Genomic DNA, 25,897 nt, shown 5'->3' on the forward strand with positions numbered 1-25,897 from the left:
AAATTTAGTAATTAAAAATTAGTAACAGTGTATATAATAAATAATTAAAATTAGTAATAATACTATAATTGAGTCTTAATAGCAAAAATAGGTATGAGCATATGATTGCAAGAAATTAATTAGATTTATACTTAATATTTGTGTTTGATCATTTCTTGTAATTAAATAAACAATTATTTTTATTGTTATTGATATTTCATCCACCACTAACATTTCCTTGATTCGAAGCTTGCTCTTAATATTCATTTAAACACAGAACAACACCATAGAAAAATCTAAAGCATCGAGTCAAATTTTGAAGTCGAAATTAAAATATAAATTTTGAATTTTATATAATATATAAACAAATATATTTTTACAAAAATTAATTTAATAATTTTTTAATTGGAAATTAATTTAATCACCCAAATGCTACAAATTAAATAAATAATTTTATTGCAACTACAAACGTTGGCTATGTTACTAAAGTTATAGGTAATTTAAATTACCTTTAAAGAGAAGAAATAAAATTCCTATTAAAACCTATTTTTCATTATCCATCCCCACTCTCTCTTGGATCTTTGGTTTCTTCAAAGAACCGTCCATCCAGGTGAAATTTCTCCATACCTGTGTCAGCTATCAATGCAGTGATTGCTCTTTCGTCATTAACAGACTGAGAAATCCCTGTGTTCGGCGCCATCGGGCATCCCCATTCTTTCCTTCGTCCTCCCCATCCTTACCCTTCGCAGGGTAACAAGTGCACGCTGCACGTGGAAACGGAGGATGGAAAAAACGTGGCACAGCGGGAAATTTGAATGTGAATTCGAGGCTGCGTCGGGTCGCGTGCTGCCATGGATCTAGCAGCGAATTTGCATACGCAGAGGTCCCTGGCGCGGATGAAAGCCCCTTTGTCGAGAACGTGCTACGCCGATTCCTCGATACGCGTAACGGCCATTACGGTTTTAAACGGTTCTCGATCCGTTCCAACCCCCTCGACTCGTGCAACCGACTCGAGTCACGCGTTCCAGGGTACGTCTCGTGCGAACGGGAGTGGAGGATTGCTTGGAGGAACGCAGTGTCCGGCAGAACTGGAGGAAAACACGGAAGCCGAATATATATGTGTTCTAAAGCTCTAGATATTCATGAATTATTGAAAATTCGGGGAGAATTGTACGATGAATATGAAGCGAGCGAATTGTTAAATATATTTTACGAGAAATTTAGGGGATTCTTCTATTTCTTCGAATTTTTTTGGTAATTATTAGCCCCAATTTCTCAATTTTCTTTTTGGTAATTCGCTGTTATTTGGTACAAGAGTGTTATTCTAAATTGGTATTTCAAAATATAGTGTTGAAATTCGCAAATACTGAATGAGTCTTCAGAATTTGTAGGGTTCATATCCGTAAATCGTATTTGCGTCGCAATACTGTTTCAATTACTTATCAATGGTTACGGTTTTCAAATTTCGAATGAGACCTCAAAATTTGTAGGAATTCGCAAATCAAGGACGAGCCCTCGGAAATTGTAGGGTTTCTTATCATAAATCGCGTTCGCATTACAACACTGTTTTAATTACTTATAAATGGCTACGATTTGCAAATCTCGAACGAGTCCCCAAAAATTTATAAGAATTCGCAAATCCCGGATGAACTCTCAGAATTTGTAGGAATTTGCGAATTCCTAGAAATTTTGGGGCCTCGCCTAAAATTTCCAATTTGTGGTCGTCGATAAGTGATTGAAACAGTGTTTCAACGCTAATGCGATTTATGGATATGAGTTAGTTTGAGCAATACCAGTATGTGAGAAACAACGAGTATTGTAATGTATATAGTGAGTGCCCAATCCTTTTTATAGTATTGTACAATTATATTATTATTGCAACTAAAGATCTTGTGTGTGTTTCGTTATCCTAACCTCGCCTTACTAACACGTAGAAATTTAAAAATTAATTTGATTAATTTGCTTGTATTGACATTTTTCGAGTAATATAATGGTGAGCTAAAAATTTTGCATAGATAAAAGAATCAAAATCTATAGGTTCTACTCTAGCCAATTTAGATTTCTATAGATTTTTATTGAATAATTTGATTCTATTGACATTTTGTATTGACTAATATCGTGGTGAGCTAAAAATTTTGCATAAATAAAAGAATTGCAAATTCCTACAATAGCAAACTGTTAAAATAATAGTAAGCAGACTTGGTTTTATTTATATTATTTCAATATAATCAGTCTTTCTGGAATTGTCAGTGATACATAACCTTAATTAACACCTGGTTACTCTATGAATGAACATCTCCTCTCCTCATACTCACTTACTGAGTATCAAATAAGATTACATTAGATGACACAACGATACAAATGTATCCATTCTCATCCAATACAAACAACAAATTAAAAACTATTATAGTTTATGCTGTTTTTGAAATATATCTCTTCGAAGCTGAAATATGGTTGATACTTCCTACCTAATATATAGTTATCATAAATTTGTAATAATTTAAATAATTATGGGTTTCGTGTTTTTGAAGACAGTTACAGCACACTGTGGAACGTAAATACCAAGGAGGAATTATCAGAAGGATGCTTCGATCCATGGATCTTCGACTGAAATTTGTGCGCACGTACCTTGTCTTGTAGATCGTTCAACCCGCCCTGAAAGCCTTCCATTTAAAAACTGAAAGTGGCCTTAATATCCCACTAACGCTTCCACCTATAAACGAAACAGTATCGATGAGTGATAATCTTTGAATATTCATTTAGGGTACGTGGTTTTATTTTCAGTGGAGAGCGAGCCACTTGTGTGATCTATTTGGAATGATCCGTTAGGTGAAATTATTCGTGGAATAAATTCCTTTTGCCGTTTTGGCAAAGATGATGATTCTGATGCTAAAAAGAACTAAAAATATTGTAAAAAAAAATTAAGATTCGATAAGAAAATTTGAAATCCTGCTCGACATCATGGTTCACCTATAGTGACTTTACGAGTCTGGTGCACATTTTCCTGTTTCTGATTATGATCTCAATATCAGCCACTTCTTGGACGTTAGCAAGCATCAATTTGTGACAATATTAATTGTTGGATATTATCAGCGGAATATTTCTTGAGATATTTATAGATTAGACTGTGCCATGGAGGAAGATGGAGATGAAGATGAAGATACTATATATTTATGCGACGTGTGCTAATAGATGAGTCCCATCATGCCCCATATTTAAAGCAAAAGACTGTCGATACTTAAAAAAATTTTATTACCGTCAGTCTTAGGTCTTATAAGTTTATTTCGATACGAGTTAATAAACTGACGAATAAGAAAGAATTAACTGTATTTAACATGTTTCGTTGAAACATCGATAACATGTCTATGAAGAGACTCGTCTCTGCTAGGTATGAGAGAGAACTGCACTTCCTTCTAATTTCCAAATTAAATTTTAACGTTTCAAATTTTTATAGTACCACGTAACGAGATCAAATTCCATAATTCCGAAATCCAACATAAATCAGCCATAGTAAATTTCCTTCTACCCAACATATAACTCTGATATACCTGCACATATTTGTACTATGTCTATGGAAAGACATGTCTCTGCTATGTACAAGGCAGAATTGCCACTTCCTCGTTATTTTCAATCAAATTTGAACGTTTTAAATTTTTATAGTACCACGTAACGAGATCAAATCCCATAATCCTGAAACCCAACATAAATCAGCCATAGCAAATGCTCAACATGCAACTTCCAAAAATGCACCTTTGATATACCTGCATATATTTGTACTATGTCTATGGAAAGACATGTCTCTGCTAGGTATGAGATAGAACTGCACTTCCTTCTAATTCCCAAATTAAATTTTAACGTTTCAAATTTTTATAGTACCACGTAACGAGATCAAATCCCATAATCCCGAAACCCAACATAAATCAGTCATAGTAAATTTCCTTCTACCCAACATGCAACTTCCAAAAATGCACCTTTGATATACCTGCATATATTTGTACTATGTTTATGAAAAGACATGTCTCTGCTAGGTATAAAGCAGAATTGTCACTTTCTCGTCATTTCCAAATTAAATTTTAACGTTTCAAATTTTTATAGTACCACGTAACGAGATCAAATCCCATAATCCCGAAACCCAACATAAATCAGTCATAGTAAATTTGCTTCTACCCAACATGCAACTTCCAAAAATGCACCTTTGATATACCTGCACATATTTGTACTATGTTTATGAAAAGACATGTCTCTGCTAGGTATAAAGCAGAATTGTCACTTTCTCGTCATTTCCAAATTAAATTTTAACGTTTCAAATTTTTATAGTACCACGCAACGAGATCAAATCCTATAATCCTGAAACCCAATATAAATCAGTCATAGTAAATTTGCTTCTACCCAACATGCAACTTCCAAAAATGGATCTCTGATATACCTGCACATATTAGAATTACATACAAAGTACAATTCTCATTTTAAACTTGACTCAACGTTTTAACGTTCGACTTTGCAACGTCAATTTACTCGAAGATTCGTCATTTCCTTTGCCGAAATACCGCGTAACAAGATCAGATGCCATAATCCTGCAAACGCAGGCCCAACATAAATCACCTATCGCAAGCCCCATTCTACCAAACTTTCAACTCCCATTCACGAATCCTAACTAATTCAGCGTATCAGCCCCGAGCTATTTACCCGACACATTCACCCATACCCGACACATCACGGTATCGTGAAAACGGGTCATCGAGTGTCGAAATCCTGGCGGAAGGCATCGGGCACCTAATCAAACACATCGCCAGACGCCTCTAACTCGCCCTTCCGACTTATAGACATGGAAATAAATTCCGGCCGCACGTTCCAGCCTCGTGTACCCGATTTTAATTATAATCCAGGGAGGCTGCGCCGTATCCGTCGCATCATGCAAATAAATCACGGCCAGGCCACAAAGCGCCACTTCCGGCTCGTGTCTCTCCGGCCCGGGGGAATTTGAATATTTTCCATTCGCAGACTCGAAGGCTCCTCGTCCGCGTCTCGAACGGTCGTCGATGCGCAGGCACGTGTCCAGAAATCGTCGATTCTAATTCTAATACGCGACCAGGCGGAATTTGAATAAGGTTCCTCGAGTTCTCGTCTCCTGCATCTCGGGAACGTGCTACTGTCACGGGATCGTCACGCGACCGAATTTCGTTCTCGATCGTGGCCAGGCCCTTTACGCTCATTTGCATCGCCTGCTTTTCCTTTTTATTTCCGCGCGTGCCGGAATAAATTTCGACGATACGAGGAGTCGAGCGAGGTGATTCCAACGAGTGGATCATAGGGTTAGGTGGGTAAGTTTGATGACACGGCTCGGGTGTTTCAGGTGATGCTGTTGGGTAGAGATCCATGGGGTTGCAAGGTTGAAATGGGTGACTGAGAATTTTTATAATGGTTGTCGATAATAGCCTTGGTTTTTAAAATTTTGGTTGACTGTTTCATCGATTTTATTCGTGTATCATAGTGCATTAGTAATTTTTAATATGGTGCGATTAGGTCACAAGACAAGTTTCATTATTGTAGTATCGCGGAATGCCCATCTCGAGTGTAGGTGACTTTGGGTTGGAAAGTCGCCGAGGGTTCGAGGGCCAGGTCATTTGGAAAAACCACGGCGATGCGTCAGGCCCTTAGCATGACCATATTTGGTCGTGTTGGGGGAGGCTTTTTAGGAAATATATAAGGAAGGCTGAAATGGTTAAGGGACGATTCGTGAGAGAGGATTCTTGATAGGCGTTTCTTCTTGAGAGACAGTGCTGCAGAGTTGGTTGTAGTCGTGTTGTGAGTTGTTATCGTGTTGCTAGTTGTAATCGTGTTGTTAGGTATAATTGTGTCGTTGTAGTTGTAAGAGTTTAGTTGAAAGATATATCTTATCTACATTCGTAGTCTTTACCGTCACCGCACATTGTATATTATTTTATGGTTAATAAATAGTTTTATATATTATTTAACACCCACACACTCTCTACATTATTATTGGGATATAATGAATTATTCAGTGATATAATCAAAGATTTTTCATTTCGCAATGTCGTTCATTTATTTCTGTTTGAATTTTCAGAAAACTGACAAGCATTGGTCACTGACGATCACCGTGGAAGTCTACGTGTTAATATTAACACACAACCGATTATAGTAACATTAGAGGTTAATATTATTAACAGGTAGACTTTCACGGTGATCATCAGTGATGATACATATAATATATAATAATAATTGAGCATTTGTTCATTTCAATTGAAATATTTCACATGAAATTCGTGTAAGTGCATTTTTACTTTCTATATCCGAAATTTTTTGACATATCGAGGTGAATATGTAACCACTTAGGATGTGAACTGATGAGTCACGAAACGAAACGAAAATTAACTAATTTAATATATATATGGCAACTAACAGATATACTTTGAATGTTAATTACAAGATATTTCGTAGTATCCATTTTCTGATCTTCAAATAATTATAAATACCATTTAAAAACTAAATTTGCAACTCATTTATATTAAATTTTAAGAAGCTTTGTTGTTCATTGTTAAAATTCCACTACTAAAGGCGAAGTTTATTTAATTTCCTTGGCACTGAATATGTCGGAAAATGTTATTTAATCACTTTATGTGATGTCGAAAACATTGTCAATTTTGTAAATTATTCGTTAAATTTAATCATTACTTCCCTAGAAATCACATATCCAGTGTTAATTACATGTTAATAATTGTACACTGGTATGACCAATGCTACAAGTAAAATTCGAAAATGAACTGTACAAAAATACATAAATTCCTTCCTAAGTCACAACTTAATGTACATTACAGAGGTTAGAATAATGTCTCTACACCATAAAAAGAATCTATAAAAAGAAATCTTATCTTCCAACTAACAGATCTTCTTCAACCAAAAGTAAAGTAATAAAATAACTTTATTCTTCTGTAATATATTTAATCGCTGGTTTTACTTCATATAAGACACAAAACAGAACAGATTAAACTGTTCAATTAGAGTATACTGTTCTTTTAACTCTTTGCGGCACAGGATTTCGGATAATAAAATAGATCCACGTTGCACAGAAATTTTATTGCGTTTTAAATGAAACAAAATTGGTATAGAAATAATTTCCATAAAAATGAACTTACTTTCACAATTTTTCACATAAAACTAGGAAAAAAAGAATGTTGCAATAGACCTAACGTTACCCCTTTCCATTTCTTCCGTTCGAGATCATAGTTAGACTGAATCAGAAACCTATACGTATGTAGCTATTGCAATATTTCGAGGTGGGACTAAAAATGTCTCGTGTGCATTAAAAAGGTGGAACACTTTTAACTTCAGCGTGCCCCAAAGAGTTAACAAATATCAGTACTGTCATATTTCTCACGAAAAGAAAGCAAACAATTCCCCCAACTCACGCGAATACTTCGTTGAAACAAAATGCAGAAAATCGCTGTGAAAAATGCCAAATCTTCGAAACCACCCTGGATCCAACCCCCAACCCAATCTCGATCCCACTCACCAAGCAAATTGGTCATTAAACCAGCGTCCCATCGAAATCACGCGGCCTGAGAACGAGGGAAATAAAACGACGTTAAAATACACCGATCGGCATGGATCCCTCGTGTAAACCAGCTCGAATCGTTTATTATCACCCACGAATCCCCATACGCATGGGGCATTCCTTGCCGAGGCGAGGGACGAGAGCTACACCTCTACCTATCGGCTCGTCTCCTCGCCGCGGTTTAGGACACTCGTACGAGGCTACAATTATTGTCATCGTCACCCACGACTTTCCATACGTGTCGTCGAACGAGGAGGTAAAAGTCGTGCGGGGCCGCGACATCTCGTCGAGGAGGAACCGATCGCGACGAGACGCGGCGAACGACCGATCGATCGGCGCGCACACGATCGCGCGTACACGCCGCGATCATCGCTATCGTCGCACGGCGATCTCCGGCCGTGGAACTTCGTTAACGCGGCAAAAATCCGCGGCCGTCCAGGCCAACGATCGGCCGAGGCGAAATCGCGCGATCGATCGACGGTTATTGCGCGATCGACGACCGGCAGTGGAGACGCGCGCTGCCCACGGGACAGCGCGATTCGCGGGACATTCGATCGACGTCCGGCATGGGAATCGATTAGCCGTCACCAGGCTTTTTTCCTTTCCATCTACCGGCGACAAATTACCCGGTAAGTTACGCTCCGCGTCGCCACTGCCCGCCCCCGAGATCCAGCCCAACTACTCCGACTTGTTTCTCCTTTTCCTCCCGAAGAGGATGGTACTCCTTGAGCTTCCTTCCCATCCAACGCTGCTTATCGTTAAGATACGCTAATGCGTGTCGCCGAGATTACCGGGATATTTAGTGATATTTCGCCAGCGGAAGAACGTACGAGACGTTCCGCACCGGATAAGCTCGACGATTCCGTGAATTAACCCTTTGCACTAGAGAGGTGACTCTCTGCTGCCATTTGTTTCAGCTCTGTAAGTTAAATAACGAACAGGAGACGATAACTATATTAACGCTGGGTTAATATACGCGCCATTTTCACGTATTCCGATTTTCACCAGGAAAATTACAGAAATTGTTTATTTTATTTAACACTAGGTTTACGGACGCTAGCTGTATACCTATTTCTAAGAACAGCTGTTAAATTGACGGGTAAAGGATGTGGTAGTGGTTACATAGATTTTTAAGTATATATGTGTTGGGATGAGTGGAACAAGTATGCATGGGATGGAAGTATGTAACGAATTCAGGTTATTATTGGGTTGGCAAGAAAGTAATTTCGGTTTGCATCGGTAAATAACGTTATGCTTGTTCAGTTATTCTTTTGTCAATGTTAGAATTTTTTTCTTTTCAGATGTGGTAGTCGATACCTTTAGGATGCTATTTCGTGAAATTCCGTGTAATTTCGTTTATAACTGTCAGTTCACGGTTAGTATTAACACGGAGTGCAAAAATTAGCATTTTAGACACATTTTACTTTTTTATTTTCATAAAGGCAAGAATGCGGCTGAGGCTCGCAAAGAGATACGAGAAGTTTATGGTGTTGATTGTTTAACAGAACGCGCGTGTCGGAATTAGTTTAAAAAATTTCGTTCTGAAGATTTCTCACTGAAAGATACCCACAACGTTCTGGTCGACCTTCTGAGATTTACGCACTTGGTTAAGTTTTTCGCAGATAAGGACCAGAAATTCTACGAGCGCGGGATCATGAAGTTACCAGAAAGATGGCAAAAGGTCATCGAATAGAATGGAAGATATTTGACCGATTAAAATTTTATTTACTGTATAGAAAAAATTGAGTTTTATTTCACACTAAAAGAGCGAAAGTACTTTCTTACCAACCCAATATGATAAATGAGTATGCGTGTAATGATTGAGGTGTGTGTGAATTGTGCATGTCAATGTAATGTATGAAGAAGAAAGAAAAAAGAGAGTGATTTCGGATACGTTAGTTGCAATTGAGTTATAATAGCGAGAAGTCGTGTCATAGAGTAATTGTCAGAAATTAATTATATTTAAATGTTATATTTGTGTTTTATAATCTTTCTAATTAAATAAAGAATTGTTCTTGTTGTTTGTTATTGAAATTTCATCCACCACTAACAAAGGGAACTACGTGTCATTTTTTTAACGATTAGTTTAACTTAAAAATAATTATATATTATATTAACTGTCTTAATAAGTTAACTAAATCTGTTACCATCGTATAATTGCAGGAACCTTTCCGTCGAATTGACGGGTTCCATAAATCTAGTGTTAAATAAAAATAATCTCTGTGAATATTACGAATTTTATATAAATGTATAATCTCATAATTTAATTTTTAAATTAACTGTACATAGCTAGGTTACTTTTTAAGTAATTTTCAAAAGAAAAGTGCCTGATTTCGTGCGTGCTCAAATAGGTATACTAGAAATATTCGCAAAACTAGAGTTAGGAATAACTACACGTGAAATATTGGAATAGAAAAATTCTGTTCGTTTATTTTTCACGACAATACGTGTTTTCCTTCTTTTATTTTGATATAAAATGTATCACTGAGCTTATAGAAATATAAGAAAAGCTTCGAGTTGATGCTTTTCATTTCGAGTTCAAAGGGTTAAGAAACTGCGTGGACGTGGAAACTGAGGTGCAGGATTGGTTAATATAGACCCATGGGGAGGGCTGTGATAAGAGGGGTGCAAGTCAGCCCTCGAAAGGTGTTTTGAGTCGTTTGAAATTTGTATCAGTTGTGGATTAGGTTAGGTTAGATTTGGGTTAGTTAACCTTTTCGAATATTTAAAAAGAAAGTGAAAGAGAGTGTCGCCATTTTTTTATTTACCGATATTTTTTATTTTATTTAGTACCAGTTATAATTGTACTCATACTTAACAGTAATTCTGTCGAGTTTGTGTTATTTCCAATAACAGGAAGAGCCTGAATTAAGGTTACCGTCAATAACGGATTTTTAAGAGGCCGTTCAGACAACGGCTGGTAACACCGGTAATTTCCAATATTTTTTAACAAAAAATGCAACATACCTAGTTCAAGACTGTACAAATAAACCCTGTTAATTTCAGAACATAAGGACTTAACGATTCGCTGCAATAATTTTTCGAAAATGTTGAAAAAATCAAGCAAAATACTAAAGGACACCTTAAGTATTTGTATGTGTTATAAAATCTAAGGAGGTTTGTGAGTTGTGTAAAAGTACTCATAAGATTCGATCCTAGATGTTTTATCTCTGTAATCGTTGGAAATATGGAGATGAGTTTCATATTATCTTAAATTTCTTCTGTTTGTGTTTATAACTTTTTCAATTTTCTTTTCGACAATTCGCTGTTATTTTATGGAGATATGTTATCTCACATTCAAAATATAGCAAACGACAAATTAGAAGTCATTATAGCTTAAGCCACTTTTGAAATATACATTGACCATAAATTTGTAATAATTCAAGAGCTGATACTTCTGCATACGAATATTCAGGTCTCGTGTCTTACAACACACTTTGACAAAACTGTGAAACGTACCCAGGATTAATTATTATTAATGTTAACTTTTACCAATTTTTGTTCATTCGATGAGTGGTAGAAATGTTGAAAGCCGAGAAATAAAATGTAACTCGAGTTATTATTTAAGTATTGCGACACTATAATAAACGAAGTACAATATTTAAACAGTACGACTTCCGAAAATTTGATTTTCTGAGAAAAATGATACTTTTTAAATCGTATAGTATATACTATATTACTATAGAATAATAGAATAACATAATTATGATACTTTTGAATCATTATAGTGAACAAATTTTCTCCATTTATTTAAAATTTCAGGATCATTTAAATATAAATCCAATATACTAATCAAATATGGTTTAATGGGAAATATTTACTATGTATAAATACTTCCTGCACTCACTTTCCACACAAGACCCAATCTACAACAACGAAATCGAATAGCTCCACGAATTCCTGCACAAATATTCCTGAAAAAGCCATTTATCGACCAATTTTCTCAATTTGAGACGGTATAAATCAGCTTCTCAACAGATGCAAGATTAAAATGCAAGGAATCCAGACCGATTGTCCCACGACAAAATATCCCAAACCAGGGGAACCTAGCAGCCTTCGAAAACCCCAACGAGATTAACCAATCCTGGAAACCTGGCCATTCCATGGGCACCTCGCGAGGAGCTCGATCATCCGTAGTTTGCTTGCAGTTAACGTCAAGGGTGCAAGAGTTAATTCTCCGGTAGACCCTGCGCGGTTATCCCCTGTCTGGGTCGTTTACAGCCGTTCTGCAGCGTTGGCCTCTGTGTTCGATGGATAAAAATATTACGATTCGAGCGGGACTCGGACGTTTCGCGGATCGCTGGCCATTCAGCAACATCGAACGCGCGTCCCGTGGAAACTATGCCGTCGTAAAAATCCCTTTCGCGCTTCCAGCCTGCCCCAACAGAGAGGAGGAGCCGGGGCCCGGGGTGGCTGGTCAACGTTCTCTTGATCAGCATAAAGTACAGCGGGTATTAAATGCAAAATTGTGTATATGCCTCCCGTCGCGTTCCTTTTTCTTTCGGGCCGGTGAAAACGTTGACCGTTCGGGCCGGGGCCCGGTGATAAAAGCCGCGTTCCAACAAGAAATAAAGGAGATCGGCAGTGTGATCTCGGCGAGGAGAATCCGAGATCGTCGATCGATCGTTCGAACCCCCGGGCAATAATTATTATCGTCGCCACCCACGAGTCGACCTTGCGCCTTTTCAGCAACCGAGCGCGCCTCGCCCCGTGAAGAAAGCAGCATACGCGCAGGAAAAGAAAGCGAAACGAAAGAGAAAGAAACGACGCGAGGTCCAGGCATTTACGACAAGCCGCGTTTCCAATAGTCCCTTCTAAGCTCGCGCTGTCCTCGTCGTGGACAGGGGCAACCGTGGTCGGGTCTCTCTCTGGCCACGTCGCGAGAACGTCCGGCGGGGCCCGCGTGGGCGAACGAGCGACTTTATTGGCCGGTCCACAATGCGACATTTGCAGCCTCGTGTCTCGTAGGGTCGCTGGTATAACACGGCCACTTCTCGCCGACGAAAAATTGCCACGGATTACGTAGTCCCCCGCGACGAACCCGTTTTTCCTCCGATCCGATTGCCTCCGATAGCACCGCTCAGGCGGTACCCCTCAGCGCAGCCGGAACCGGATGGCCAGACCTCGTCGCCCTCGAATTTCTCGATGGAATTAAGTTCACATGGGTTTGTCGAAACCTTGGGATGCGGTATGACTACAGAATGTTTCGAATTTCCAGAATTTGGAAATTTCTATGGATCTTGCAATGTTAGAATGTTTCATTGCGACGCCTGTATTTGAATTTTTGAATGGAAATACATTGGGGTGCGATTGTCGAAACGTTAAAATTTGATGAGATTGGAAAAAGTTTGTGAAAATCTGATGTGTATTTGCATTTACGTAGAATTGATTCTTTCTATGATAGGATTTTGGATTGTAACTATTGCACTTCAATATTTAAATGGCATTAAGTTGCCATGGGATTGTCGAAACGTTAAAATTTGGTGAGATTGAGAAAAATTTCTGAAAATTTGATGTGCATATCTATTTACGTAGAATTGATTCTTTGCATATTAAACTTTTGGATTGTAACTCCTATGTTTTAATTTTACAATGGAAATAAGTTGGAACGGGATTGTTGAAATGTTAGAATTTGGTGAGATTAAGAAAAATTTCTGAAAATTTTATGTGTATACGTATTTACGTAGAATTGATTCTTTCTATGAGAGGATTTTGGATTGCAACTCCTATGTTTTAATTTTTCAATGGAAATAAGTTGGAATGGGATTGTTGAAATGTAAGGATTTTATAAAATTAAAGAATATTTCAAATTTCGAGAATTTAAAAAATTGCTTCGAATATATATGTAGAACAAATCTTCTTTGATTTATTAACCAGTTCTATCAACTATAATTTCAATTTATTTTCGTGAAATTTGAAATGTGAAACTTTAGGTATGATAATTTCGACGTTTGTATCTCAAATTTTTGATAAATGGATTGCATACGTTGAACTCGAGTTTTGAAAGTAATACTGTGTTTAAGGTATAATAGAGGTATAGGAAATTGTAGGAGAAATGACACTGGATGATCTGCATTGTGAAAATAATTTAATAAAGATGAAGGACTGTAATACGACACCTACAATACCGTAATTAATACAAACGTATTTATATTCTGAAAATGCTTCCAAAAATTGCTTCCAGATAATCACACTCCGTCATTCTTAAGGTACTAACGATCATTAAAACTTTTTAAAATCTTCTGTGGGATATATATCTTTGATCACACACTATCCTCACAATAATACGATTATTTTCTTTAATTTTGTTTTCTTCGATTGAATATTTTGATACAAGACATTCCAGAATTTTTAATCTTGTATTATTATGTATGGAAATTAAACTACCACTGTCCTTTAAAAATACAATGAAATAATACACGAAAATGGAATTACTCATTGCTGATAGTGACCATAAAATTCGCTCGTTTGTCAAAATGATTAATAGCACAAAACAAAAACTGGAAATTTATTTGACATCTAAAACAATATTAAATACCAATCAACTACTTTATCAGGAAAATACAAAGAATACAATTAACACTTTACCTCGCACACCAAACAACAAAAATTAAAAAGAATTATACTAATTAACCGTTTGCACTCCACGAGATTTTCGTTACAGAAGAATAGTAATTCGAAGAATTTCTGCCATAAGGTCGACGATATTTTTAAAACGGTAAACAAGAAATGGTACGCAAATTAAAACTTGGAATTATTTTTCTTCGACATCCCATGCATTGCTGGATAATTTTTAATTTTATGTATTAATCAACATCGATTCTTAGAGTGTAAAGGGTTAATCGCCACTGTGCTATACCCCAATTTCATTGCACCAAATATTCCTGCAGCAGCAAAATAAAAAAATCTTCCAAAATCTCTTTACGCGTCTATCATTTTCCAAAATATCACCGTGGAATTATCGAAATCCAGAAAGCAGAAATGTCAGCAACTTCATACCTTAATCCCCATAAATATCAATAAACTTCAAGCGAGGGAGGAGCACGGTTACGCTAATATCTTCGAAAGTTCCAATAATTCTATTTCGGGGCGTGCTTACCTCAGTCGCGTCAATAAAAGATGACCGTTCGAGAGTGAGCGGAAGAAGCGTCGGTGGTGGTAGGTCGGCATGAAACCGCGGTTCTCGTAAAACCGAAAAGGAATGTTTGTTAAAGTTTCACGGGTGTCATGGCGGTCCGCGTCTAACTTTGTAACGACAGTGTGCCCACAGTGTATCCGTGCACCATCGGGAGAAGACAACAAAAGGGAGGGCAAATAATCGTGGAACAATGGCCGGCCTGGCTGCTCCCGCGATCGCCGTTTACGCTGTGCAAACGAACGCCCGAAGCCTTACGGATTCTAAACACGAGACATCCCACCCTTGTCCGCTTGTTTTCCTCCAAGCCTGCTCTCCACTCTTCCGCCCGCCTCTCCGACCGAGGGTCACCCCGTGTAGTACCACGGAATTTTATAGGGTTAATTGCGTAATAGGGTTAACTGCGATTTTACCGCGAATTAGTCGAGTTCCAACGCTGCGAGCTATTCGCCGAGAGGTAATATCAGGGGTTAAATGATGGGGTGGCTTTCGGTTTGGTTTTGATATTTTTGTTGATGTTTGCTCGATGTTCTGATGAAATTGAAGTGAAATTAGGTAAAATTGGAATTTTGGGATGATTTTTATTTAAAATACCATCGTTATCTTTCTTTGATACTGAATGTACCATTGAGTGAATGGCCGATTTCAAAATTTTGTATTGAATCTTATCACTGTAGTCACTTAATTTCGTAGTTGATGTCTTGACAAAATTGGAGTGAAAATAGACAGGGTTGGAATTTTAGGACGATTTTTATTTAAAATACCTTCGCTGCCTTTGTTTGACACTGATTGTATCATAGACTGCATGGCCGATTTCAAACTTTAAGGTAATTCAAAATTCTGTATTCCATCTTAACGTTGATGTTTGCTCGATGTTCTGGTGAAATTGAAGTGAAATTAGGTAAAGTTGGAATTTTGGGATGATTTTTATTTAAAATGCCATCGTTATTTTTCTTTGATACTGAATGTACCATAGACTGAATGGCCAATTTCAAACTTTTAGGTAATTCAAAATTTCGTATTCAATCTTATCCTTGTGGTCACTTAATTTTGCAGTTGATATCCTGGCAAAATTAGAATGAAATTAGACAGGGTTGGAATTTCAGGACGATTTTTGTTTAAAATATCTTCGCTGTCTTTCTTTGACACTGAATGTATCATAGACTGAATGGCCAATTTCAAACTTTTAGGTAATTCAAAATTTCGTATTCAATCTTATCCTTGTGGTCACTTAATTTTGCAGTTGATATCCTGACAAAATTAGAGTGAAATTAGACAGGGTTGGAATTTTAGGACGATTTTTATTTAAAATACCTTCGCTGCCTTTGTTTGACACTGATTGTATCATAGACTGCATGGCCGATTTCAAACTTTAAGGTAATTCAAAATTCTGTATTCCATCTTATCCTTGTGGTCACTTAATTTTGCAGTTGATATCCTGACAAAATTAGAGTGAAATTAGACAGGGTTGGAATTTTAGGACGATTTTTATTTAAAATACCATCGATATCTTTCTTTGACACTGAATGTATCATAGACTGACTTGCCAATTTCAATCTTTTAGGTAATTCAAAATTCTGTATTCCATCTTATCCTTGTGGTCACTTAATTTTGCAGTTGATATCCTGACAAAATTAGAGTGAAATTAGACAGGGTTGGAATTTTAGGACGATTTTTATTTAAAATACCATCGATATCTTTCTTTGACACTGAATGTATCATAGACTGACTTGCCAATTTCAATCTTTTAGGTAATTCAAAATTCCGTATTCAATTCTATCGCAGTGGTCACTTAATTTTGTGATTGATGTTTGGTTGATGTCCTGACGAACTTAGAGTGTAATTAGATTGCGTTAGAATTTTGGGACAATTTTTATTTAAAATACCATCGTTATCTTTCTTTGACACTGAATGTACCATAGACTGAATGACTGACTTCAAACTTTTAGGTATTTCAAAATTTTGTATTGAATCTTATCACTATAGTCACTTAATTTCGTGGTTGATGTCTTGACGAAATTGAAGTGAAATTAGGCAGGGTTGGAATTTTTGGACAATTTTTATTTAAAATACTATTGTTTCCTTACTTTCACACTGGATGTATCATAGACTGAATGACTAATTTCAAACTGTTAAGTAATTTAAAATTTTGAATCCAATCTTATCGCTTTAATCACTTGATTTTGGGAATTTTTCATTTGATATATGGATAATACATTTTTTAGTATCTAATGTTATTTTATTTTCTTTGAGGTGCTTTTTCCTTCATTTCTCCCATTCATCTATTAGTCATTTGATCAGTCGTGGCAGGTTAGTGTTAAATGGTGATTTATTTCTGTAGAGAAAAATCATCACAATTATTATTGCCATTGTTGTTATAATTAATACATTTAAATATGCGTGCTACATTTCATGTTCTGATATTCTGTATTCATTATCACTGATAGTGAATAAAAGGGTTGGAAAAACTTAGAATTATAGTCTATATTATTATTGTAATATACAGTTGTTTATATTATTGATTATTATATTATTGTTTAATAATAATACAATATAGAATGTGAGAAAGTGTTTATTATATTTAGTGAATAATTTTGAATGTTCATTCTATTTGTCAATTTTATAGTACTTTTTTGCTTTCTGTATAATACTGTTCGAAGTGTAGTATAAAATGGACTGCTGTCTCCCATCACTCAACACTTGATAAACAAAATACGTAAACTGGGATCCCTCGCCAACAATGTGTAAGCGTTAGAATTATTATGCAACGATGATTGTTTGAAATATGAGATTACTTCCAAGTGTTTGAAATATATTCAAAGTTGAAAAAGATTAGCAGATATGATAAGTAAATTGAAAAATTTTCGTTTCATTTATAGATTTTTGAATGTCGTTAAAGATACATATACTGCCTTTATAATTATGAAATGCCAGCCTTGCATACTTTTTAAATTCTAATTAAAATAAATGATTTACAATTCGTGATTTTCGCAGTTGCAGAAAATATGCAAATGATCAAACGAAAGAAATAAATATTAACTTCTATCAAAGTAGGAACAGTAATTATGCATATTTTCAATTACTACACAATATTAATCACTAAAATTTTAATAAGGAAACAATTAATAATATTAATTTTTAATCTGTCAATTGCTTAATTTGTTAGTCAGACGTTCCTTCGGTTACAAAATAAAAATTCGCAACAAATAATTAATTTCCATTAAATTGATTTTATTTTAAATAAATTAACTCGCTACACAAAAAAAGGTGGCTATTAAGAAAATAAATTGGGAATTATCAATGTCAGAATTTTATAATTCCCTTAACAAATTTAATAAAAAAATTAAATCGTCAAATTTGAGAAATGTCTTATATAAAATTCACTAAGTTGTATGGTAATCCATTTATTTATGTAAAAGTATTAGCTCACCACGATATTAATCGAAAATATGAATACAATTGAATATCAATTGAATATTAAAAATCAATACAATTGAAAATTTTTATCCAAAACTTATACAGATTGAAATGGCTATAGCAATTCAATAGGTTCTGATCTCTTCATTTATATAAAATTATTACCTCACCACAATATTAGTCGAAAATATCAATACAATTGTAAATTTTAATCAGAAACCTACACAAATTGAAATGGATCTAATAATCAATTGTAATATAATAATTAATGGCTAATTCAATATATTCTGATTCCTTCATTTATATATCATTAGTAGCTCACCACGATATTAATAAATTCACTAAAAAGCGAAGAATTTCTTCTCTCCTTTGCGAATCGAATACAGAAATAAAAGCTGACACACCGGAACAAGAAAACTGCATTAAATATTCCAAATATTTCCACGACCAATCTAACTCTAATTACAGATAAAGAACCAGTTTCAACCGCGACGCACCGATAATTTATCCGCTACTGATTTATCTCCATCGACATCCTCCCATCGTCACTCTCTCTATCGCAATTCCAAACACCAAAAACAATTCCTGAAACCATCCCAAAGAGGCTGAAAAGTCCTGCGACCGCGTTACTCGCGAAAAATCAAATCGAAGAAACAAAATTAAATACTCAATCAGCGTCCTCGTTGGGATCAAAATGTTCGATATTTGCAACCGGTAACAATCCATTTTGTTTCCGCAACGCGCCAATTATGTACTCGTATTTAACGATTAATTTCGGCATTCTACCCCGAAATAACCGCAGGAAGTGCTCCACCTCGTCTTCGTTGAGCCACGCCACGTGCAAACTCGAAATTTTTTAATTGAAGGGTTAACGCGGACTCTCACTGCGCCACTGTTATTTCTGCTTTATGGAGAAATAATTATCTAGTAATGACAGCTCCGTATGCTCTTACGATCGCCGTTTACAGTTTTGCACCATGCAAGCGTACGCTGCGAGCTTTACGGATTCTAAACACGGAACTCCCTTCCCGGCGTTTCCCACCCCTTTACGACGTCGGCCCCGCGTTCGCCGGGGGATCGAAAGGAATAATAGGGAATACACGTGAACAAATTCGCCGGAAACGTCGTTGCTCGTCGATCTTCGACGCGATAGTCTCCTGCGGGAGAGAACGGAATAAGGGGAAAAAAGGGGTGGGTATGGAGGAAAAAGAAAAAAAGGCACGGGTAAACGTTAGACCGATGAAATGGGTGGGGAGGGTAGGAACGAGATACACGTTAGAAAACCTCTAATCTTCTGCCGGTTTAATATGCATCGCGCAGATGTGGAGGCGCGCATACACTCGCACGTGAAACACGCCCAGCCGTGCACGTACTTAACCCAGGCATCGCGAGGTATCATTCACCACTATTTTCCCCGGTTAAATCCGGTAATTAGGTAAATAAAGCTGCCTGTCAGTGCATCCCCGCGATTGTTGCAAATGCCTGCCAGCAGTCACACGTAATCACGCGTAGTCACACTTGGCTGAGTGTATGGGTGGCCAGTGGAGACAGCAGCTGAGCAACCGCCATAGGAATTTTCACGCGACACCACTGTGTCCAATGGTTGTGTGACTTTAATCAAACTGCCTTTCATAACGCCGAGCATAATCACTTCGTGCATTTTTCCTTTTCTCCCATACTCTGTTTGGTCTTCGGCTGTAATTTCCACGGGAATAGTCGCCGATTTTTGCTTATGGTGGAGAACGTAATCGGGAATTTTCAAGGGAAGTGGTAGTTATTCAGAATAGGAAAGTGATTTTTAGCGCTGGGTGGTGAATACATTTCAGTTTTGGAGACAGGTCATGGTTGCGACGCTTCTTTTATGGTGGTTACGTGACTTGGAATATTCTCGCGACAGGCGGGGTAAAATTTGTGCCATGTATGGCACCTAAGATGTGTAATATCGCTATCAGAAATGGTATAGTTGAATAATAAATTATATAATAATGTGATCAGTTATATTGGGAGCAATTAAGAGTCTTAGAAATGTCACAAGTTAATGTGCTACAATAATATAAGTCACGATATTTTTCCTTTTTATACTGTTATCATTACTCAAACATACACGTCTGATCGTTTAATTATAAAATTCACTTAACACTAGATTTATTAAGCTATAATGTGTACCTTAAATGTGTGGTAATGGTTATATAGATTTTTAAATATATATGTATTGGAACGAGTGGAACAAGTATGCATGGGATGGAAATATGTAATAAATTCAGGTTATTATGATAAATGAGTATGCGTGTAATGATTGAGATGTTATGTGAATTGTGTATGTAATGTAATGTATGAAAAAAGAAAGAAAAAAAGAGAGTGATTTGACATATGTTAGTTGCAATTGAGTATTAATAGAGAGAAGACGTGTGAGCATGTGATAGTGATAAAATAATTATATTTCAACCCAGTATTTGTGTTTGATAATCTTTGTAATTAAATAAAGAATTGTTCCTGTTGTTATTAAATTTCATCCACCACTAACATAATATAAGTCACGATATTTCTCCATTTTATAGTGTTATCATCCCTCAAACATACACGTCCAATCATTTAATTATAAAATTCACTTAACACTAGATTTATTAAGCTATAATGTATACTTCAAATGTACCATACTGATGATAATAATAATTATACACCTATTTCAATAACGAATAATATTAATTTGGCTAAAAATAATTCCACGTTTGCATTAAAATTCATCAGACTTTGAACAAATAGCAAACTATTGTAGAATACATTCCTTTTCCATGTACCATTTAATTACGAAGCTTACTCAGAATCTTCAAACTAATCAACCTATGCAAAATCAAATTAATACCGTATTAAAGGCAATACTTCTTTATATAAACTCGGTCGAAACCTTCAAACTATGACAACCGAAATTAATATTCGACTTCAAATCCTTACCACTGAAGAAACAATTCCCACACATCAACATTCTCCACACCTACCCTATAAGCTGACTGAAAATCTGCAAACACCATAGAAACAATCCCAAACCGAGGGCCGGACTCACCCCAACGACCCTGCTCCCCAGGAGAACGCGGCAACAACGTTGCTCTCGAAGCCCACCTGCTCCACCCCGCGTGACTACGCCAATGTGCAGAAGTAAACCGTTTACAGCATTGTACAATTACCCACGCCGGGATTCCATGGTCCTGCCACACCTACACCTACGCGAACGTCGCCCCGAGTGGCGAAACACAGTCGCAGCGGTTCACAGGCACAGGGAACGGTGCACGTAGCCTAGCTCACGTGTACACACGTGAGCGTACACGCGGCTTGGGTTAGGTTAAGTATAATGCGCGGTCGTGCAGCTTTGGGGGCCCGGAGGCGCTAACATGAAAATCGTATGGTAATGGGGCACCGTGGCTCCTCCAGCATGGGGTCGAGCCCGTGTAGGAACCTAGCGAGGCCCGCGGTAAGTCTAGCTTTCTTCCTAGTATTAGCGAGCCGGCCAACCACGTAGGCCAACACGGAGAGCCAGAAGAGAGATAGAGAGAGAGAGAGAGAGAGAGATGGCTACGAGCAAGAGGAAGAGAAGTCGCAGGCCCTCTCGAGGAGGGTCCCTGGGTTCGCGTGCCTCTGATAATTATACGCTCGAACCGAGTCCCGGGAGGAAGAGAGAGCGAGCAGCAGGCAGGAGGGAGGAATAGGGAATATCGAGTCTGCGGTTCGACAGGGTCGAAGTTGACCGGCGTCTAATCGATTCGCCGCCTCGGCATGGAAATTTCTTTCAGACTGCCCCGCGGCCACCCTGCATCTGCAACACCTAGCATCTTCGAGAAAACTCCGTGGGACTACCCGTGGAAGCCTGCAGACTGGCCTGGCTTCCTTCCATAGCGGATCAGCGCTGCTCGACCCTCTCATCCACGATGCTCTTTGGGCTAGGTCCAGCAGAGCTGCAGCTTGGATTCGCGGTTACGGTGGATGACGCCTTGCGAAGTGGAGGTATGTTATGACGTGTTATAGCAGTTATGCTTGCTTAACCTTTCAACCACGCCGGGGTATTTTTGTCCCTGGTTCCTGGTTTCAAGTAATCTGCTTTTTGGCCGTTCCAGTGACTCGTTTGAATTCGCTTGAATGAGAGGATTATCTTTCAATTTTAGAGTTACGAATCTGAGATACGAATGTTGGATTTATCACAGAGGAACCCATCATCTGGACTGTCGATTGGAGTCCACTTGTCAGAATGTGGAGTCCTATTTGGTGGAGGGACACCTGGCAAAGCTTTTAGTTCCAGGTAAAAGCAGAGTTCCAGTATTAAATTTAGCAGAGTTCCAGTATTAAATTTAGCAGAGTTCCAGTATTAAATTTCCCTTTATGATTGGTCAAATGATTCATTTCAATTGACTTGGATAACAGGATTTTCCTTTATTTTTACACTTCGAGTCACGAATCTAGGATATAAATGTTAGATTTATTATAGAGGAACCGATCACCTAGACTATCCATTCAATCCATTTGTCAGAATGTAGAGTCCTATTTGGTGGAGGGACACCTGACAAAGCTTCTTGCTCAGAGTTCGAGTATTAAATTTCTCTTCACGATTGTTCAAACGACTCATTACTATTGGCTTGGATAACAGGATTTTTCTTTATTTTTGCACTTGGGGTAGAGTACCTAGGATACAAATGTTAAATTGACTATGTCGATTGGGTCCACTTGCCAGAATGTGGAGTCCTGTTTCATGAGGGACACCTGGCAAACCCTCTTGCTCAGATTTCCATCACGAATTAAATTTCCCTCCACGATTGTTCAAATGGTTCATTACAATTGACATGGATGTTAGGATTTTCTCTTATTTTTGCACTTCGAATCGCGAATCTGGGATACGAATATCGGATTTATCATAGAGGAACCGATCACCTGGACTGTCGATTGGGTCCACTTGTCAGAATGTGTAGTCTTATTTAGTGGAGGGACATCTGGCAAAGCTTCTTGTTAAGAGTTCCTTCACGAATTAAGCTTTCCTTCACGATTGTTCAATTGGTTCATTACAATTGACTTGGCTATTAAGATTTTCTTTTACTTTTGCACTTCGAGTCACGAATCTGGGATACGAAATTTGGATTTATCACAGTGGAGTCACCTGGACTATCAATTGAGTTCACTTATTCGTACATGGAGACCTATTTAGTACATTGACTCCTCATTTAGCTTCTTGCTCAGAATTCGAGAATTAAATTTCCCTTCACGATTGTTCAAACGACTCGTTACTATTGGCTTGGATAACAGGATTTTTCTTTATTTTTGCACTTGGGGTAGAGTACCTAGGATACAAATGTTAAATTGACTATAGAGGAATTGATCACCTGGACTTGGATCACCTTGAGTTCATTTATCCGAATATGGAAATCTATTTAATGCAGTGACTCCTCATGAAGCTTCTTGCTCAGAGTTCGAGTATTAAATTTCCCTATTGGCTTGGATAATAGAATTTTCCTATACTTTTTACACTTGGTGTCGCGAACCTAGGATATAAATGTTGGATTGGCTATAGGGAAAGCGATCACTTGGACTTGGATCACCTTGAGTTCATTTATCCGAATGTTTGAATGAATGGAGACCTATTTAGACAAGAGAGTACAGGTAATGGGCTCCTTGCGAAGCTTCCTGCTAATTGTTCAAGTATTAAATTTCACTTGTTGGATATAAACATAGAAGTCTACATATTCCAATGAAATTTTAATCAGTTATCGATTAACTGGACTCCTGTTTAGACGGTGGGAACCAGAGGCTCCTGTCTGAGTTGCTGTAATGATTCGAATCCTGGGAAAGAAAATTTCCTTACTTCTGGATTTAAATTTTATGCACGAGATATTAATATCGCACTTCATTTCATCAGAAATTGACTCGATTAACTGAATCGTCGACCGAATCCGTTTATCCGAACGTGAAATCCAGTTAGACTAGAAACTGTAGATAGTAGAATTCTACTAAAACCTCTGTTCCAAAAATCAAACGCCATGTTCTATCGATGAAACGCAATCGTAGAGATCCATTTATGACGAAATTTTAAACGACAGTGGATGAATCGAACTTCTGTCAACTGCATCTAGTTCGTCCGAACGAGGACCAATCATAGATAGTGGAGAATGCAAGGAAACCATGTTTCTTTTTCGAAATTCGAATATTACGCTCAATTTATTACAACGAAGTATCAGTTAGCAGCAGGAGAATTGAGCCCGTGTCAATTGAACTTACTTCTCCGAACGCGAAGTCCAGTTAGACTAGGAACTATTGGCAGCGGAGGGAATGAGTAGACTCCTGCTGAGGCTTTCTATTCAGAATTTGAATTTTAAATCCCATTTATTGGAACGAAATTGTAGTTAATAGCCAATTAACTGAACTCCTGTCGACTGAATCCATTTATCTGAACGTGAACTCCCATTTGGACTAGAAATCATAGGAAGCAGGGGGAATCAGTGAACTCTTTGCAAAGCTTCCTGTCTAGAATTACCGAAGTAATCCGTGTCTTGGAAAAAGAATTCTCCTATTTTCGTACTTTAAATTCCATTCGCACGATATTAACATTAACCTCTATTCACAGTAATACAATTTTAGCAGTTAACTGCAGATAAACGATATTTCTGTCGATTAAATTCGCTTCCCTGAAATGTTATCTCCTATCTAAACTAGGAACCAGACTATGACAGACAGGAGTGGATTATTCTAATATTTTTTAAAATATTATAATAAAATTTAGTTTTAATTAAATTTAAAATTTAATATTTTAGTAAATATTGTACAAGCCACATGATAGTTGGAAAGCTCAGTCAGTGAAATCCGTGTCTTGGAAAAAGAATTTTCCTATTTTCGTACTTTAAATTCCATTCGCACGATATTAACATTAACCTCTATTCACAGTAATACAATTTTAGCAGTTAACTGCAGATAAACGATATTTCTGTCGATTAAATTCGCTTCCCTGATTAGAAAATCTTGTACAAGATACTGACAATTTATTTGATAGTTGAAAAGCTGTAAGTCAGTGGAATATTCCCCTTTGTGTAGAAGAATACTAGATGTCATGTAGATATTACGTAGGTGTTACATAGAGAAATATTAAGGATCTGGAAATTGAATTTAGAGTTAAAATTGAAATTAAAACGGGGATAATAAAATCTTGAGCTTGTTTGTGGTTGTGTCGATAGTTGTAACTTTTATTGGTATTTTAGAGTCTCGTTGGGTACTACCTTATGTGTTTAAGACACTGGTGTACTCGGTGGAATTAATGGTGTCGAAAAATATGGCCAATAAAATTATAAGACTAATTAATCTGTTGCTTTACAACTTTTTTAACGACCGTTATTAGAGATAGCTATTTTATAGCTTAAGTGCCGGGTGCCATGAGAATATGTTGAAATATACATATATATGTGTCTTTTTCAATTTCAAGGAGAAGCAAAGTGAATAAAAGTATACTGGAATTTAAATTACCATTAGAATTTAATAATATAAGGCAAACAATTAATGTATTCGTTCTGAAATATTTTTTTTTCTTTTATTTTTGAGGAAAAGATTTATCTCACCATCGATAAAGAATCTCCTCGAGTTATTAATGTTAGAATTCTTAAGAAAAATTTTTCTCTTATTGCTACGGAAGGTATATTTATCATTGTTCTTGTGTACAGTAATATCAGAATTCATTTCACTCGATGCTTTAATTATTTTTCTGGTTGCTAAATAGCGGCAAGTTTAATAGAATTATCGTTGATCGTCGATCATAGTCTTACTCGAAAAAT

At 37.0% G+C, this 25,897-nt stretch overlaps 1 long non-coding RNA gene across 1 annotated transcript in view; it reads right to left on the bottom strand.

Annotated features, from left to right (window-relative positions):
• LOC108547054 (uncharacterized) overlaps positions 1 to 2,635 on the bottom strand; it is a 162,736-nt gene extending 160,101 nt beyond the window's left edge. The window contains exon 1 of the long non-coding RNA XR_001890171.1: positions 2,608 to 2,635. This is a non-coding gene — a long non-coding RNA (uncharacterized LOC108547054). The remainder of the gene's footprint in view (positions 1 to 2,607) is intronic.
• Between the last annotated feature and the right edge of the window lie 23,262 nt (positions 2,636 to 25,897).

This window comes from Eufriesea mexicana, unplaced genomic scaffold (assembly GCF_001483705.2).
Source record: "Eufriesea mexicana isolate 0111107269 unplaced genomic scaffold, ASM148370v2 scaffold893, whole genome shotgun sequence".
NCBI lineage: Eukaryota > Metazoa > Arthropoda > Insecta > Hymenoptera > Apidae > Eufriesea > Eufriesea mexicana.